The 17,470-nt window shown below is 32.3% G+C and overlaps 1 pseudogene; it reads right to left on the bottom strand.

Moving 5' to 3' along the window:
* The window catches only part of LOC107887886 (CRM-domain containing factor CFM3A, chloroplastic/mitochondrial-like), a 47,132-nt pseudogene that overhangs the window by 1,948 nt on the left and 27,714 nt on the right, over window positions 1–17,470 (bottom strand).

The following is a 17,470-nucleotide window of genomic DNA, read 5'->3' as shown; positions in this document are numbered from 1 at the left end:
GTTCAATTGATAAGTTAGATTTGGTTGTGGCATGATTTCTATTTGGTTTTGCACTAATTATCTCTGAGTTGATTAGATTAGTATTTGCTTTATTATTGGTTGACTTGACTATTTCATCTTCCCTTATCAATCCCTTGAGTGCGATCCTTGGACTATTATGGTATTTCGTTGTAAACAAAATCTATATTACAATTTGACATTGTACGCTTGCAGTATAGCCGTGACTTAATTTATGAATATTTTTTCCCTTTTCTTATACTTGTACAAGAGCGGTAAGAGATATTTAGAGATAAGTCTTTAAGTTGCCTCGATCCAATCTCCTCATTTAAGGGGATTCGATTGCTTGATCAGATTCAATCCAATCTTCAAGATATGTTATTTCAAATAGATTGATATTCAAAGATGGGGTATCATACATCTAAGATATCAGCAATAATCACAACCCAATTGTTTTGGTACAAAAGATTTTCGATTATAAATAAGGCAAGTTATGTGACTTGCGCAATGTCAAGTGCAGTGAGCACTGCTCACATAATTGCCTCATCAAACTCTTCCAACATGACTTCCATATATAGAGCATCAAGCTAACTTCACAAAGTAAACTTTAATCCATCCCGATTTGCACAAATCTCATCAAATCAATTACCCTTAATATAATAGGAATACAAAGAATTGAGACAAATTTTCATAAAGTCAACTTATATTTGCTCGGATTACATATCCTAGTATATAATGTAAGTAGATCACATTAAAATCCTTGAACAATAATCTTATTTGATCAAATTTCTTCTTCAATTATAATCACGAGATTGGTTGCACAACATCCTCAAAAGGATGCCAACAAATAAGCAAGAGGTTTTGGTCAGACATGCTAACAAATAAGGCAGGTTATAAAACCTACGCAGTGCCAAGCGCAATGATCACTGCTCGAGTCATTGCTTTCAAAATATGTCTCGATAGTTATTATTATTAATTTCAAACTATATGTTTCATTATTTATTAAAGGTTATTTTTAAATGCACACATGTATTCTAAATACATGATGCCCACAGGCATATGTGTGTGATAAAATTATTAATAAATTATTATTAAATTTGTTTGTGTAAAATAAAAACTATTACATTCTTAATTTATAAATAAATAAAATGTATACCAAATTATTTAATTTCATTTATCAATTTAAAAGAAACATCGGATAATACTCCATTTCTTAATTTGAATGCTAAAATATTATTTAAAACAATTAAATGATGCCTTAATTTTTATACATTAATTCTACATAACTTTGTATTTAAAAAAATATGATAACATTTCATTTTCTTAATTTGGATGTTTATGTTGGAACCTTATGTTTCTAAAGTTTTATCAATGTTTAAATATTCTTTTAAATTGTTTGTTGGACGCCATATTTTTGTCTTGTCTGACCAGCCATTTGAATATGTTTTCAGGACAACTCAAAGTTAATTTAAGTGTTGGCATTTTAGACTAAGTAATTAATGTTTGGCTACTTTCTAAGCAGCAAATGAGAATTTCGCTACACTATGAAATGAGCATTTTAATCTTTTCAATTGACTTGGAGAAAAAGGTAAGAGACTTTAAGATGATTGAATATGCTTAACCTTATCATTCTCAGAGTGAGATTTAGTAAATGTAGGATTGAAGGATCTAGACTGTGTTGATAACTGTTGTGTTAATTCTGTCTTTACTTATCTCTTTGACTCTCATTGTAGATTTGTGTTTATTTCTCTCATTGATTTTCTTCATGCGCTGATGTACTACCTATGTTATGTTCAAACATCAATTTGTACATCAAATTGACCATAGAACAAATCTAGGTTTTTATGGTTTAAATTAACTTTAAACCATTTAAATGGTCAAATTATGACTCTGTTTTAGTACAACGAATATTCGAACCCAAACTATTTCTAGGAAAGGTAAACACCTGGCTAATAAGCCACAACTTGAGGTTTAAAAAAATTAAGATTTTGGTCTCTCTATTATGGGATTTAGTCGTTATATTTTAATTTAACATAATTATTTTTTTTACTTTTATAAAGTTATTAGTTAATTTAAATAGTTAAAATCATTAACTAGAAAGTAAAAATGTTGACCGTTGAATTTTTCTTAAAACTATCCTTTCCCAACATTAAAAAAAACTCTATCAGATTGATGGGTTAGAAGGGATACTCAAAGCCTTGTTCTACCTTGTAATAGTTAAGGTTGTTTGAATCAAATTGAACCGGTCAATTAGATCAAATCAGTCGATCAAATTAATTAGATTGGGAATTAGTCAGATATTAATACAGAGAAGGGTATTAAATCAGTTGACTCGAAAATCAGTAAAAACTAATTAAACCGTAAAAAAATCAATTGAATTGGATAATTGAAATTAATTTTAAATATTTTTTAATAATTTATTTAATGGAATAGAATAAATTACAATTGATGGCGCCACGGAATCAACCGAAAACCTTTCCTATATCTCAATCCATTTATAGGTCTTGCTTTATTAAGCACAATAAAAGAAAGAGGCCAACCAGAGGTCCTAAGAGTGTATTTTTGTATTACTTCTAACAAGTATTTTTGGGATAAAAGCAGTTTTTTTAGAAGAAAAAAAATACTTCTCCTATAAAAAATTGACACAAGAATAATTTTTGAGAAGTTTGAAAATTTTATCCCGAAAATGTTTTTTTTTTTCGGAAAGCACGAATCATTGCAGAACTAGCTTTAAAAATGGACACAATTTCCCTTAACTTTGATTCGTTAGCACTGCTCTCAAATTTATCAACTTATCCTAAATCTCCTTTTCCACAGGTACGAACCCCATTCATATCATCCACCTGTCGACGTATCTCTAAACCAAACTCCACAATCTCGACGATGGCTCACTCTCATTCTGCCCAAAGCCCAGGTCCCAAATTATTAGTATTTCCTTTCTTTTATAACTTTATTATGGTTCCATTTTGTCTTTAATGTAAAGAATTTTTTTTTATAGAATCAATGTAAAGAATTTTGAAAATAAAAAAAGGACCCTTTTTTTTTCTACATTTTAGTGATTGAGCAGCAGAGAATGATAATTCCGAACAAGCATGGTGAAAAACTGGTGGGATTATTGCATGAAACCGAGTCTAAAGAGATTGTAATCTTATGCCATGGTTTCAATTCCACAAAGGTCAGTTGGGTCATTTCATCTCTTTCACCTTGCTTTCTTTAGTAAATATATAGCTGGTGTCAGCTATACAACTCGAAGCTTTCCTACACTCGGTCTTTGAATCTTTGTAACACAAGCAGGGGCAAATCCAGAACAAATTTTTAGGGGGCCAAATGAAAATTTAATTTTTTATAGTCTATATCTTTATAATTTTTAAAAGACTAAATCGAATTTAAAATTTAAAATTTAAAATTTTACCTTAATTCAAAGGCCTAAATAGAAATTTTTCATTTTAGGGAGGTGAAGGCCACTGCCAGCCTCCCTTGTATCCGCCTCTGAACACAGGTTTCAAGTACAGAATTCATTCACTAAATCTAGTTGTGATATTATAGAGGAAGAACAAAATAATAGATTATCAATGATCATCAAGAGTTGAGAATTATTAAGGTTTGGCACTATTCCTTAGATGGAAATCAGGCCTAGGGGAGGATTGCAACTTCAAATGTGTATAATTACTCATAACAAAGTGGAAGAAAATGAAATCTATGTTCTTTATCTTCCAGCATGTATAAGTTAGCGGATCATTCATTACCTCTTCAATATCCTCATCAGAAAGTAGAGCTTCATTCAACCTTGAGTATGGAGTATTTACGGCACCAACCTCATTCCCAGCGTTCATTTCTTCCTGGATTAAAACAACATATTATAATTACGTCAAACTTTATCAAGTCATCTCTTGTTCAACATCAGTACGTAATTACATATATATCTAACAGTAAAAAGAATTACCATCACTGATTTGGAGACCAAAAGGATTAACGCTGTTGTGAACAATGTAAGACTGTTTGGGGACCAATTCAGTGAAAGCAGAATAGTGGAAAAGGTTATTGCAGCCTTACTTGAGAGATATGAAGTCAAGGTTTCTTCTTTGGAAGACTCGAGAGATTTTGTCAACAATCTCTTTGACTGAGCTAATCAATGCACTCTATGCTCTGGAACAAAGAAGAGCCAGATAGGAGGAGCATCATGAAGTTGCATTTCAAGTCAAAAGTAAAGGAAGCTCGAGCTTCTCTAGCTACAAAGGGAAGAAGAGTTGGTCAGACAATAAAAATAAGTCTAAAAGAGATGGTGGAAAGAAAAAATATCCACCATGCTCTCATTGTAAAAGGACTACTCACTTGGAAGCATATTGTTAGTTCAAGCATAATGTGCAATGTAGAGCTTGCAAGCAGTTAGGCCATGTTGAAAAATTTTGCAGGAACAACGGCCAACAAAAATAACAGCAGCCACAACAGTTGTGTAACAACTCATTTTTCAGTAGTGTTGAAAACAGTGGTTTCATGACCACAATTTCGATGAGTAAGTACATAAATATTATTATTTAATATTTACAAGTCAAATATTATAATAAAGAGAATTTTATTTGATAATTTTTATTTAATTAGATAATTAGTTAAGTGCAAGTGGGTTGTCATCAAAGTAAAGTAATTTTGGAAAATGAAGTACCGGGACCTCGTTTCCATAAATCGAGCCTGTAAATATTTAATAATAGTTATATTAAATTTTGTTATAGAAATTTTAACGTTTAAATAGTTAATTAAGGTGTAAAGACTAAATCGTAGCAATTGTAAAAATTAATCGCTATTGAATTTTATTAATTAAAGATTTAATCATTAAATGTGTATAGACTTATGTTATAATTAGGCCCAAATAACCTTAGTGGGATGGTTGGTGCATGATTATTAATAAATTATTTATTAAATTTACATGAATTAAGTTAAAGAAGTAAAATTTAAATTTTATTTAATTATATTAAATAAAAGAATAAAACATAAAAGTAAAGCGGTCACCTTCTGTTTGCTATTTCTCTGTCGCTTGGAACGAAAGAAAATTTGAGAAGCCATTGACGAGATTTAAGTAACTTTTGGCCTCTTGTTTTGTAAGTAAATCAATTTCATTTCTTGTGGTAGATGTTAAAAGTAAATGTTTTAATCCTAATCTTAATGCATTTTTAGATGATTATTCGAAGTAAAATGGTGAATTTTATACTCCTAATCCTTTAAATTCATGTTTCTATAATTGGGAGAGCATTTGGAAGCAAAAGGAGCGAAAAATGAGCAAAAATTGAAAAATCAGAATAGGTTTCAAGAGCCACACGGGCTAAGCCATTCCACACAAGCTGAACACACAGTTGTGTGAGCCACACGAGCTACCACATGGCCATGTGCCAAACTGTGTGAAAATCGCATATCGCATTCCAAACACGAGAAAAATTGCAATTTTCAGATTTTTCGGGCATTCTAAGACCTATATATACCAAACATAAAAAGAGGGGAGTAAGCCATCATGGAATACTGAAGAAAACAACTTGAAAAACACCATTGAAGCTGACTTTAAAGTACATTTTCATCAAAATTGAAGATCTCCTCTTGATTCCTTTGAAATTTAATATGAGTTTCTTCGTTTCTTATGGTTATACTGTCTTTGGGGTATTTTTATTTACTATCATGAACTACTTTTTCAAATACCTAGGGGATGAACTCTAGGATGGATTATGTTATTTGATTTCTATTTTTACACAATAAATACTTGTATCTTATTCCTAATTATGTGTGTTTAATTCTTGGTTTAATATTTCTAGACTAGTAATCCATATTTGATGTGCTTAAATCAGAGGAGGAATAGACCCTGTTTAATAATAGATATAGCATAATTGAGTGAATTTGTATGCAATCTTAAAAATAGGACGACACAAATCTATCGGATTAAAGTCAAATCTAATAGGGGGATCCATAGATCGAGTTAATGCGACAACAGGGGTTTTATTAGAAAGAAATTTCAATTAATCAACCTAGAGCCAGTAGCTCTTAGTCTTGAAGAGAGATATTAGCATAGTTTAGGGATTTCTATGGATCAAGATACTAAGTGAAGAAATTGTGTAACTTAGATTGATAATGACAGATGAAATCTAGGTGAATTCTTTTCTGGGTATTGTTTCGCTTCTTAGTTGTTTACTAGATTATTTTCCTGATTTTTTTATTTTCCATGTTCTTTGGTTAATTAATTTAATTAATTTTATTTTAATCAATTACTCCAATTTGTCAGTTAAATAATAAAGAGACGGTAATTACTAGTACTTTTAGTCTTCGTGGGAACGATAACTTTGCTCATTGTAGCTATACTATTAATTGATAGGTGCACTTGCCTTAGTCAGATTTTCAGTTGGTTTACGACTGTAATCATCTTATCATTTTTATATTTTTGAAATAGTTGTAATTAGGTCCAGCTAACCCGTATCTTCAATTTCAAAACTGTTAAAGATTTTAAAATTTTCCACTAATGATTCTTAAATTTTTTTTATAGAAAATGATAGATTTGGAAGCTATGAAATGTTTAGGACTATTTTATAAAGTGATTTTTGTTAATTTTGAACATAAGGACTAAAATGTTAATATCTTGAAATTTACATGTAATTTTCGTGATTTTTTATAATAGGTGGTTGTAATTGAAATTGGTTTAAAGTTTCAAGTCAAAATTTGAAAGTTATCTAATTTTAGGGACTAAATTAAATAAAATGTAAAAGTTTAAGGGTAATTTTGTAAAATATGATTAAAAGGGCAGTGCATAAATTCGATTGTTTATGTGGTTTAAATTGATTTAATTGAATTAAACTATACTTTAGATCAAGAATCTCATCGATCGAAGGACATATGAGGAAAAGGAAAAATTGTCGATTACTCCCTGATAATTGAATTACTTTGACAGGTAAGTTCATAATATTATTCGTGGTTACAGATCATTATTAGATGTTGTTAATTATATATATAAACTACTGAAATGGAATTGGACTATGTGAAATAAAGTGAATTCTGAGATAGTTCTGATGGACCGAGCAAAAGTTTCATACACGAGATTTCTGAATGATTCCTATTCTAGACCGAGCTCTAGCATTTTTTGTGGACTCGGATATACATGTGACACAAATTTAGCCTGGACTAGTAATCGTTGTCGTTTTAAAGGTTTAGCCTGGACTAGTAACCTTACATGTATTCAAAGCCCTGGTCAAGCTATTTCTTTGTGTTGTCAATTGTAACACCCCTATACTCGGTTCGACCAAAGGAACCTAATATAGGAATATTAAATTTGGTGCCAAAGTGATTTTGGCTAATCACTAATATATTTGAACAATAAAAAAATAAAGTTTTCATAACTTATATTTTAGTCCCTACTACTTAGAACACACTTAATATTCCTAAGTACATGTCATTCCATTCCAAATTATTAAACATACCCTCTTGGCACTTGGAGATGTGATAAGATGGATGTCCACGACCTCAACTACAACTCTTCAAAATCACTTTACCTATGCATTCAAATAAACGCGTTAAGTCAGTGAAGACTTAGTAAGTACCTGTGATATTTAAATTCTATTAAATTTCTTAATTTCCAATATCCGTTTCTTTATTTATTTGTCATATTAATTTGTAAATTTTTACTTATTTCACAATTTAGTCCTTAAGTCCTCAAATCAACTTATAAAAATTACTACTCTTTTTATACATGTATCATATTTCACCATTTAGTGTAAATTTTCATGATTTCCTCACTATTTCTTTCACAATTGATTTTTACATATTTAACTTACTAGTCATTGTCTTTCTTATACTTCCTCAAATACATTCAAATTACTTACGTCTTCACTTTACTAATTTAATATTTCGAACATTAATCGGAGATAAACCTTTACATTGTAACGAAAATGGTTTACCTTTTTAGTAGAGGCCCATTAGACTAAACAGAACACTTAGGATATATGGAACTGATATGGAGGTGTATTATTATGCACTATTAAATAGAGAGCACTAAAGTGCTATACAGAGAGTGCAAATGTGCTAATCAGATAGCACTAGCGTGCTAATAATCGGAGAGCACTAACATGCTAATAATCAGAGAGAGCGCTAAGGTGCCTTAATAGCATGCTACTAATATCCCAATAGTTCTTTTCTCGTCTACTTGGGCAAGTCATAATATACACACATCACTTTTACACTTTTTGCATAATGCTTTTACATACTTTACAATTTAATCTTTGTACCAATAATCCGTATACTTATATCTTCAGTATCTTTAATACATGTAATATATTTCTAAATTCACTATTCATCCATAATTCACTAATAATCCTTATCATGTATTTCACATATCACTTTTATATATTTTGTAATTTGGTCATTAGCACAATATTTTATGTAACAATATAGTTTACATTTAATAACACATATAACATAATTCAATACTTATTAATGTTCCAAAATTCACTACAACATCAATTTTTCTTTTTCTAAGTGTTATGCACCTCACGTTTCTATTTCTAATATAAATTTTCCCAAATTTACGATTTAACCCCTAATTTCCACAACTTAGGAAATAATTGTAGTTTGGATTACAAAATTAATATATTCTTTTATTTTTCACTTTGTGCTTTATTATCAATATTTCCTTGTAAACTTTTATAATTTTCCAACTTAATTACCCTTTTTCATAAAAGTTCTCTATTCATTATTACACAATTTTTCTTTGACATCTCAGTTAATTCACATAATTAATTCCACTATCTCATTTTCCACATCAAATTTCTATGTATTTCATTTGTGTTATTTCTACCACATGTATTTCTCAAGTCTTTCAATTTAGTCCTTATTTCCATAAAATTTCACATTTTCCCATAATTTCACTTATCTAATACTTTGTATATTTTTTTTACCACATAACCTAACTATTATACTTTTATTATAAATTCCTACTTCACATAATAAATTATTTCACACTTTTTTTTATTTTTTTACTTAATTACCACTTACTTTACAAAGCTCACATTTTAATCCTTAAAAAACAATGAAGTTCATGGGTACTTACCTCTTTTCTATCAAAATTTCTTTTTTTTTATCTTCTCATACCACTTGATTCACCTACTCAGCTTCTCTCTTCATCAACATGTCAAAAACACAATATTTCCTCATGAGAAATCTTTACTTTAACACCATTTTTATGCTTTTCTATCACTACTAAACTAAAAAATAACATAAAATCTTAACATCCACACCTTATTCGCTTGAAACCAAAGTTTAACTTGATTTTCTCTCTCCTTAAACTTCTATTTTCTTGAATCTAACTTGATATTCTAACTCCCCATTGTAGCATCCCAAAATATGGCCTAGTTGGAACAGTGGTTTCGGGACCACAAATTCGACGTTGAAATATTTATTCTATGATTATTATGAGGTCTAGAATATGAAAATATGCATGTGTTAAAGTTTCATGAAGAAATTCTTAAAAACCAAATTGAATAAAGTGCAAAACTAGGATTCTAGAAGCAATTTGTATGAAATTGCTTTAGATTGCTAATTAGAAGTCCTTAAGGAGCAATTTTCCCAATTTCTATGTTTTTGGACAAAAATGGGCATGTATGGATAAAATTCTAAAGAAAGGACTTAAAGGTATTTTGGTCATTTGGCTAATTAATGAAATAAAATGGGAAAATGAAGGAAAAAATCAGCCATTCTTCTCCCTCATCCAGCTAAATTTCTCAAGCCCACAATAGCTAGGGTTTTTAACATTTTCAAGCTCAATAATAAGTGCTCCCAAGCCCCGTTTTTAATGTTCTTCGTATTTTTGAAATCTAGGTAGCTTACTCTTTCCATTTCTACCCATATTTTGAGTTAGGGTTCATGTTTGCAAAGTGACCCATGTGTGACATGTTTATTCTTTGATGTTTTATAGAGGAATATGAAAGTTGGATGTGTGTTAAACATCTTTTTCAAAGTGATTTTCATGAAAAACCCCTAAAAGGACATTTTTGCAAAAGGTGTAAAATATGTGGTAGAAATGTGAAATAATGGAAAATGTGGGCTGCCATAAAAGGGAAAAACTTTTGGCTAGGCTTGAGTAATGTAGAAATTTCATGCCTTTCATCATACGAGCCTAGAGACTAAATCGTAAATAATGTGAAAGGTTAGGGGCAAAATGGTTATTTTGTCCAGAGGTGAAATTTAGACTCGAAAAGAATAATGTAAGGTATTAATGATTCATTTTTATTGTTAAAGAACCCGAGGAACAAATTTTAGAGGTTGATCGAGGAAAACGAAAGGTTTCAGAATAACCGAAACACGAAACCGAAATGAGTACCAGGTAAGTTCGAATAACTTTAAGTAAAATATTAATATGTCTAATTTCATGTTTTATGAATGTATGATAATTGGTTATAATGATGGCATGAAAATCCATGAAATATGTTAATAATAATGATATGATAATAAATGTCCCAGTTGAAGTAAAAAGGGAAATTCGATGGATAAATCATGGCTTACATGACTTGAGATCCTGCATGTGTTGCAGAAAAGGGTTTAGCCCGGACGGGTAATCCGTTGATCTCAAATATAAAAAGGATTTAGCCCGGACGGGTGTTCCTTGAGTGATCGAGCCTCCCGAAGAACTGTGTACATTGTGGATTTAGCCTAGATGGGTAATCCGATTAGGGTCTGAATTTAGCCTGGACTGGTAATTCAAATCCAAACACATTATGGGTGTTTGTCGCTATAAGGGATTTAGCCTGGACTGGTAATCCTGACATCACCCTATGAGTTTACATTGCGAGGGATTTCGCGGGAGCGCGTATTTGAGATGATCGCTCTTATGAATTGACGGTAAATGGATAATCCATCGAGATTTCCAAGAAACTCCACAGGATTAACATGAGATATGAAAATAAAAATGTTGGATGATGAGCTCATCTAAGACAAATTACATGGTGTATTGTTATGGGACTAACCTGTTGATTGAGTGCATGTGATAGGGAAACTATTTCATATTTATTGGTTTTATTGCCTAATATGGATGTATGTTAATTAATTGGTAAGTTTACTTTCTAGTTATTCAGGCGTACTACGCATGTAAATGCTTACCCCTCTCTTTTCCCTGTCTTACAGAGCTTGTGGACTGGCGAAGATTGGGAGACGGTTGGAGAATCAACACACTCTCATCTTGTCTAGCTTTGGTATATAGATACTCTTATTTTGTTCAATAGCATGTATAGGGCTTTTGTTATTTTGTTATATGTGTCATTTAATTAGCCAACATGAAGGCTTATAAAAGTATGTGTGTTCACTTGTATATGGCCATGGAAATTGGCTCATTTCGATGTAGGTTATGACCTACAAATTTGTGCATGTTTATGTCCAAATGTTCTTATGATAATTAAATATGGCATATCACAATTTAGTATATGTAATGTAACCAAATCACAAGGGATGGCTAAGTTATAATTCACAATGAGTTAAGATAATGAGCCAACTTTAAAAGTGTTATAAGGCATAGAAACCCTTAGTACAAAAGGAATAACCTAGCATGTATAAAACCGATAAGATGAGGTTTACATGCAATGAGGCTTATTAAGGTCATTTAAGAGTATAATTAGGCTATGTTAAATATCATTGGAGTCTATAAGTGAGAGTGGATGTTAGAGGGTGACCAAAGGCTTGGAAAATAGCCTAAAAAGGTCCACACGGGTAGACACACGGGCATGTGTCTAGGCCGTGTGTGACACACGGACTAGCCCATGGGCATGTGATATGGCCGTGTGTCCCCTGCACCTAAAAATTTTAAGTTAGAATGAATGGTAGTAAATACACGAGTAGAGGCAAGGCCGTGTGTCTCAACCGTGTGGAGGTGTGCATTGTCTCCACACGAGCATGTGAAACATTAACCTAGAAATTCCCTAAAAATTTTCTTAGGTCCTCAGTTTATTCTCGGACCATTTTCAATGTATGTTTTGGGACTCGTAGGCCCATAATAGGGCACTAAGATGTTTTTTGATTGGGTTCAATTTGGAACGAAATTTTACAACCTGTATTTCCTGAAAATGTTAGAGTACATGTCTGGTAACGCCTCGTACCTAGTCCCTTCTTGGGTACGGATAAGGGGTGTTATTCCCATAGTCTCCTTATTATTTTTCTCTCTTGATGGTTATGGAAATTCTTTTGATTTCAAAGTGAAACTAGTGGATTTTTTGTGAAAGGACCAAATTGTAAAGAAAATAAATTCTTTCTTTCTTTCTTTTCTTCTTCACACGTTGGAACTATGGAAAGATGAAGAGAATTATTCATCTTTCTTTCCTTATATACTAAATAAAATAATAATTAAATATAATTAAATGTCCAATCAAAATATTAATAAACTAATATTTATTTAATTAATTTAAAATATCTCCAACATCATCATTACTCTTCAAAATTATCTTCCTTGCTAAATGACCATTTTGCCCCTTGTGATCCTTCAGAATTCCTCCATTGAATCATCACTCATTTTAGTAAAATTGTGATTTAAAACCTCATACTTTTTCCACTTATTCAATTTGGTCCTAATTCATCCATTTTCCTTAGTTTTTAGATCTTTCCACCTTTAAAATATTTGCACTATTGGTCCTTCAAATTTTCTATATTTATATTTTAACCCTCAAATTTTGAGTATTTACTCTTGGGTCACAAAATTTTTCTCACTTTTTCGATTTAGTCTTTACTTTAATTAATACATCATAATATACTTCCTAGATAGATTTTGTTGACACAACTCAAACTTTCCCTTTTGTCACTTTATTTCCTCATTTTACTGTATTAAAGATAATATCACACTTTCTTACTGTAGCAGCTTTCGAGATGTTACAACAATGGTTTAGCCCAGATGGGTAACCTAACACATATGTTTCTGTACCCGACTAGCTCGAACGAGCATTAAATGTTTCTCACACTTGTGTATCGTGTTCTTTTACAAAGTTCCATTGGAAAAATCAATGGATATACAGTGTGAAATTGTATCATTAATGTGGATGAAATACGAACTCTGAATATCTATATGTTCATTACTTATTGTCCCGAAATTGTTGAACTATGTCATGATATGAATGAATATGACAAGGATATATGATGAAATTTTTTATGATAAAATTGTTGCAAAGTGAAAAATTGGAAAATGGGTTCATGATGAATTTTGAGTTAAAGTTGGTATTTTACCATTTGAAATTATATATGCAGTTTGAACTAAATCTCATACGGTTGATGTTTTGAATGCTATGATAGGTGAATTAGTTTCATATTGATTCATGTAATTGTTAAATGGTTAAGGTAAGCTATTTGTTTATATTGTATGAGCTTGCTAAGTATTTTATATACTTACTTGGGTTACTTTTTTTTTTATAGATTTTGAATTTTCTGGAACTTGTCTATCGAGAACCATACACCTTTCGTCTCCCAATTTGGTACGCTTTTGATGTTTTGAGCTTGTTATTTTTGGCGTGTACCTAAGAGGATTAAATATTGAAATGTAAAACTTGTGTTTGTGGTTTGGCACGGTTGTATTTGAATGAATATAAATATTTAAATATATACATATGGTAATTTAACACATAGATGATTATGGCAAAGACATGGATAGTATTAAGTATTTGCTTAGATGATAGCATGAAATGGAAATGGACTTTGGTATGTTAGTTAAATGTTTGCATTTGGTGTAATTGAGTTGTGATATGAAATGATTAAAAGCATTGGTGGTTATGGTACATTTTACTTGATGAAATTGGTAAAAAGTTTTAGGTTATATTTTGAACTTTTCCTATTGATATTTTAGTTAAAGACTTAATGCTTGCATATGAATGTTTAGGTATGATTAACTTGTCAAGAATGGTAAAGTTTACTTATTGTTTAATGGTTGAATTGTTGGTGTTAATAAAGGCATATTGATTGCTTGTTTGTATGATTAGTAAATTAATATTTTGGTCTTGTAATGTACATATTTTGAAGTAGGTCTAAATGGTGTTAAATGGCATTATAAGTCATTTGGTATGAATGGTATGGAAATTGCTTGAAACATGTTATTTATGTTGTACATGGGCTACCAAACAGTCGTGTGTCACACACAACTGGTTGACACGGTCGTATGAGCCACACAAGTTTAGGGTAATTTTAGGTCCACACAACATCAGTTAGTTACACGGTCTAGAGACACGGATGTGTGTATACTTTCACAAGGTCTGAGCTCTGCCACATGGTTTGGCCACACGACCATTTCCTTGCACCACACGATCTCTGCCGTGTTACACGGCCTTGTGACCCCTATTTTCATTTTTATCTGTTATTTTGTAAATGTTTCAAATTGGTCTCGATTTAGTTCTAAACTTGTTCAAAGGCTTTCGTAAGCCTGATTAAGACTTAGTTTTGATTGTAATGCATGTTTAACATGGAATTAACTTGTATTTATTGATTATTGAGTATTATTAAATAAATTTCTTGTGAATGTTTTGATTCTCTGTTGTAGCATCCTATAGCTCGAGTCCGACGACTGGACCGGGTATAGGGTGTTACAAGTTGAACTCTCAAGCTCAAGTAGCTGAAGAAAGCCATACCAACCACATGACTCCTGATGCCAACATTTTCAAATGGATTGACAGTAAGTTCAACTCTAAGGTGAAAGTTGTCAATGGACAGTACATTAAAATAGAAGGAAAATGAGATGTGCTGATTAACACCCCTTCAGGTACTAAGCTTGTCTAAAATGTTTTTTTAGTACCTGAAATAGATAGAAATATACTAAGTATTGGTCAATTACTTGATAAAGGGTATTCCATTATGTTTAAGAAAAAATAATGCTTGATTATTGATCCAAGTGGATGTAATTTTATGTTAGTAGCCTTGACTAATAGGAGCTTTGTTTTTTACTGGAATAAAGCTACTACTAGTGCTTATACAACTACATTGGATGAGTTTAAATTGTGTCATAGGAGGTTGGGTCATGTCAATTATAGATCTTTACTTCATTTATCTAAGGAGGATTTGGTTGACAACTTTACAGAAACGGTCGAGCAACAAGGTGTTTGTGAAGTGTACCAGTTGGGGAAGCAAACTAGGCTTCCATTTCCAGCAAACAAGGCTTAGAGGGCCTTTGAAAAACTGCAGTTAGTTCACACTAATGTATATGGTCCTATGAAGACTTAATCTTTGAATGGCAGTAGGTATTTAATCCTTTTGATTAATGATTAGTCTAGGTTTTGTTGGGTTTATTTCCTGAAAACGAAGTCAGAGGTTGCTTCTGGATTCTGCAAGTTCAAGGTAGCAGAAGAGACTCAATCAAGTTCCAAGCTCAAAATTATAAGGTTAGACAACGGGGCAAAGTACACTTCTGATTTGTTTCAAAAGTTTTGTGAAGAGTTAGGGGTTGAACATCAACTCACCAACACCTACACACCTCAGCCAAATGGTGTTTGTGAAAGAAAGAATCGAACCCTGATGGATATGGCCAAATTCTCATGTTCGAAAGAAACTTGCAAAAAAAATTTCTGGGCTGAAGTAGTAAACATTGTTGCCTATCTTCAAAACATGCTACCAACCAAAGATTTGTTGGATAAAACTCCATTTGAAGCCTGGTTTGGATTCAAAACTTCAATTGCACACTTAAAAATCTTCGGTTGCATCTGTTATGCACATGTTCCTACCGTTAAGAGGGACAAATTAGAAAAGAAAGTTAACCTAGCATTTTATGGGCTATAGTAGTGTCAAGAAGGGCTACAGGATACTTGATCCATTAACTAACAAGGTGTTTGTAAGTAAGGATGTAGTGTTTGATGAGAAGTCAACATAGAACTAGGATAAATTTGGGCCAAAAAATGTTACTAAAGATTTAGCAACTAGGCCGAATGAAGCTGATCAGTTTGAGGAAGAAATGGATTATGATGATTTGCCTGATAGAGGAACCAGATTAATTAGTGAGGTGTATGAAAGGGCTGACATAGCTGTTATTGAGCCAATCAGTTATGAAAAAGCAGAAGCATTACAAGGCTAGAAGGAAGCAATTTTGAATGAAATGAAAATGATACACATGAATCAAACCTGGGAGCTGGTTGTTTAGAGTCATAGGTGTAAAATGGGTGTTTAGAGCCAAGCACAATGCTGATGGAACCTTAAACAAGTTGAAGGCAAGGTTGGTTGTGAAGGGTTTCAGCTAAAGGTATGGTGTTTGTAACACTCCTCACCCATATTCAACGTCAGAATAAGGTTACGGAGCATTACCGTACTTACAACACATTTAAACATACTTTTCACATACATTTAATCAATTCATACAATCATCATTCAATCTCAATCAATTTGTTCCTAATACGAGCCTACTAGGCCCTAAACATACATTGGGAGTGGTTCGAGACTAAATCGATAACTTAGGAAACTTTCACGAAACTTTGAAATTTTTTCTCAAAACAGGGGACACACACTCGTGTGGCCAGACACACAGCCACCAGACATGCCCATGTCACAGGCTATGTGGACATTCGAAATGGGAGCACATGGCTATGTCCCAGCCCGTGTCTGACCCCGTGTAACTCTCTGACTTGGGTCACACAGCCAACACACACACTCGTATGGCTAGCCCGTGTGCCCTAAAAATGGCCATACACGCCCGTGTGCCTGGCCATGTGCTAGGCCGTGCCAAACCTGTAGGGAATATTGACTTATGCCATACGGCTAAGTCACATGCCCATGTGTGAGGCCGTATGGAGCATACTGACTTAATTTCAAAATCAACACCAGGGGACACAAGGCCATGTACTTGACCGTGTGTCACACACGGCTGAGACACACATCCGTGTCCCTGCCCTTGTGGATAAAAATAGGCTATTTTCCAAGCCAATTTTGCCACCCAAATTTCATGTGCCTACACTACAATTCAAAGGCACCAACTCAAGGCATAATAAGCATTAAATCAATTTCATACCAAGCATATTCTATACCATTTCATTACCCATAAATACAAATCATAAAATACCACATTATGCCATCTAATTTCATACTTAAATTCACACATATACAATTCAATTAACTAACACTCCAAAATATACATCTTTTAGCTTAGTTTCACAAAAAAAAAAACCAATGTCTATAAATCATCCATTTAACACTCATGAGACCTATTACCATCAAACATAACATAACCATCAACAAACTCACTATACAAAACATAAACATATGTATATATACACACATGATTCAACATGCCAAAATAAACCAAAATAAGCCATCACTCATGGTTGCTCATATACATACCAAAACATAAACATTTACAATGCCAATTCATATGGCCATAATCATTAACAAGACATAACCAAAATGACCAAAGTCCCTATACATGCCATATGCTTAGAATACCAAGTTCATAGGTACCAAGAATAGGTGGATAATGTGACGATGTCTCCGACGATCCCCGAATCCAAGCTAGCTTTGA

This window comes from Gossypium hirsutum, chromosome A06 (genome assembly GCF_007990345.1).
Source record: "Gossypium hirsutum isolate 1008001.06 chromosome A06, Gossypium_hirsutum_v2.1, whole genome shotgun sequence".
Classification (NCBI taxonomy): domain Eukaryota; kingdom Viridiplantae; phylum Streptophyta; class Magnoliopsida; order Malvales; family Malvaceae; genus Gossypium; species Gossypium hirsutum.
This window is presented reverse-complemented; position numbering and strand designations above follow the sequence as displayed.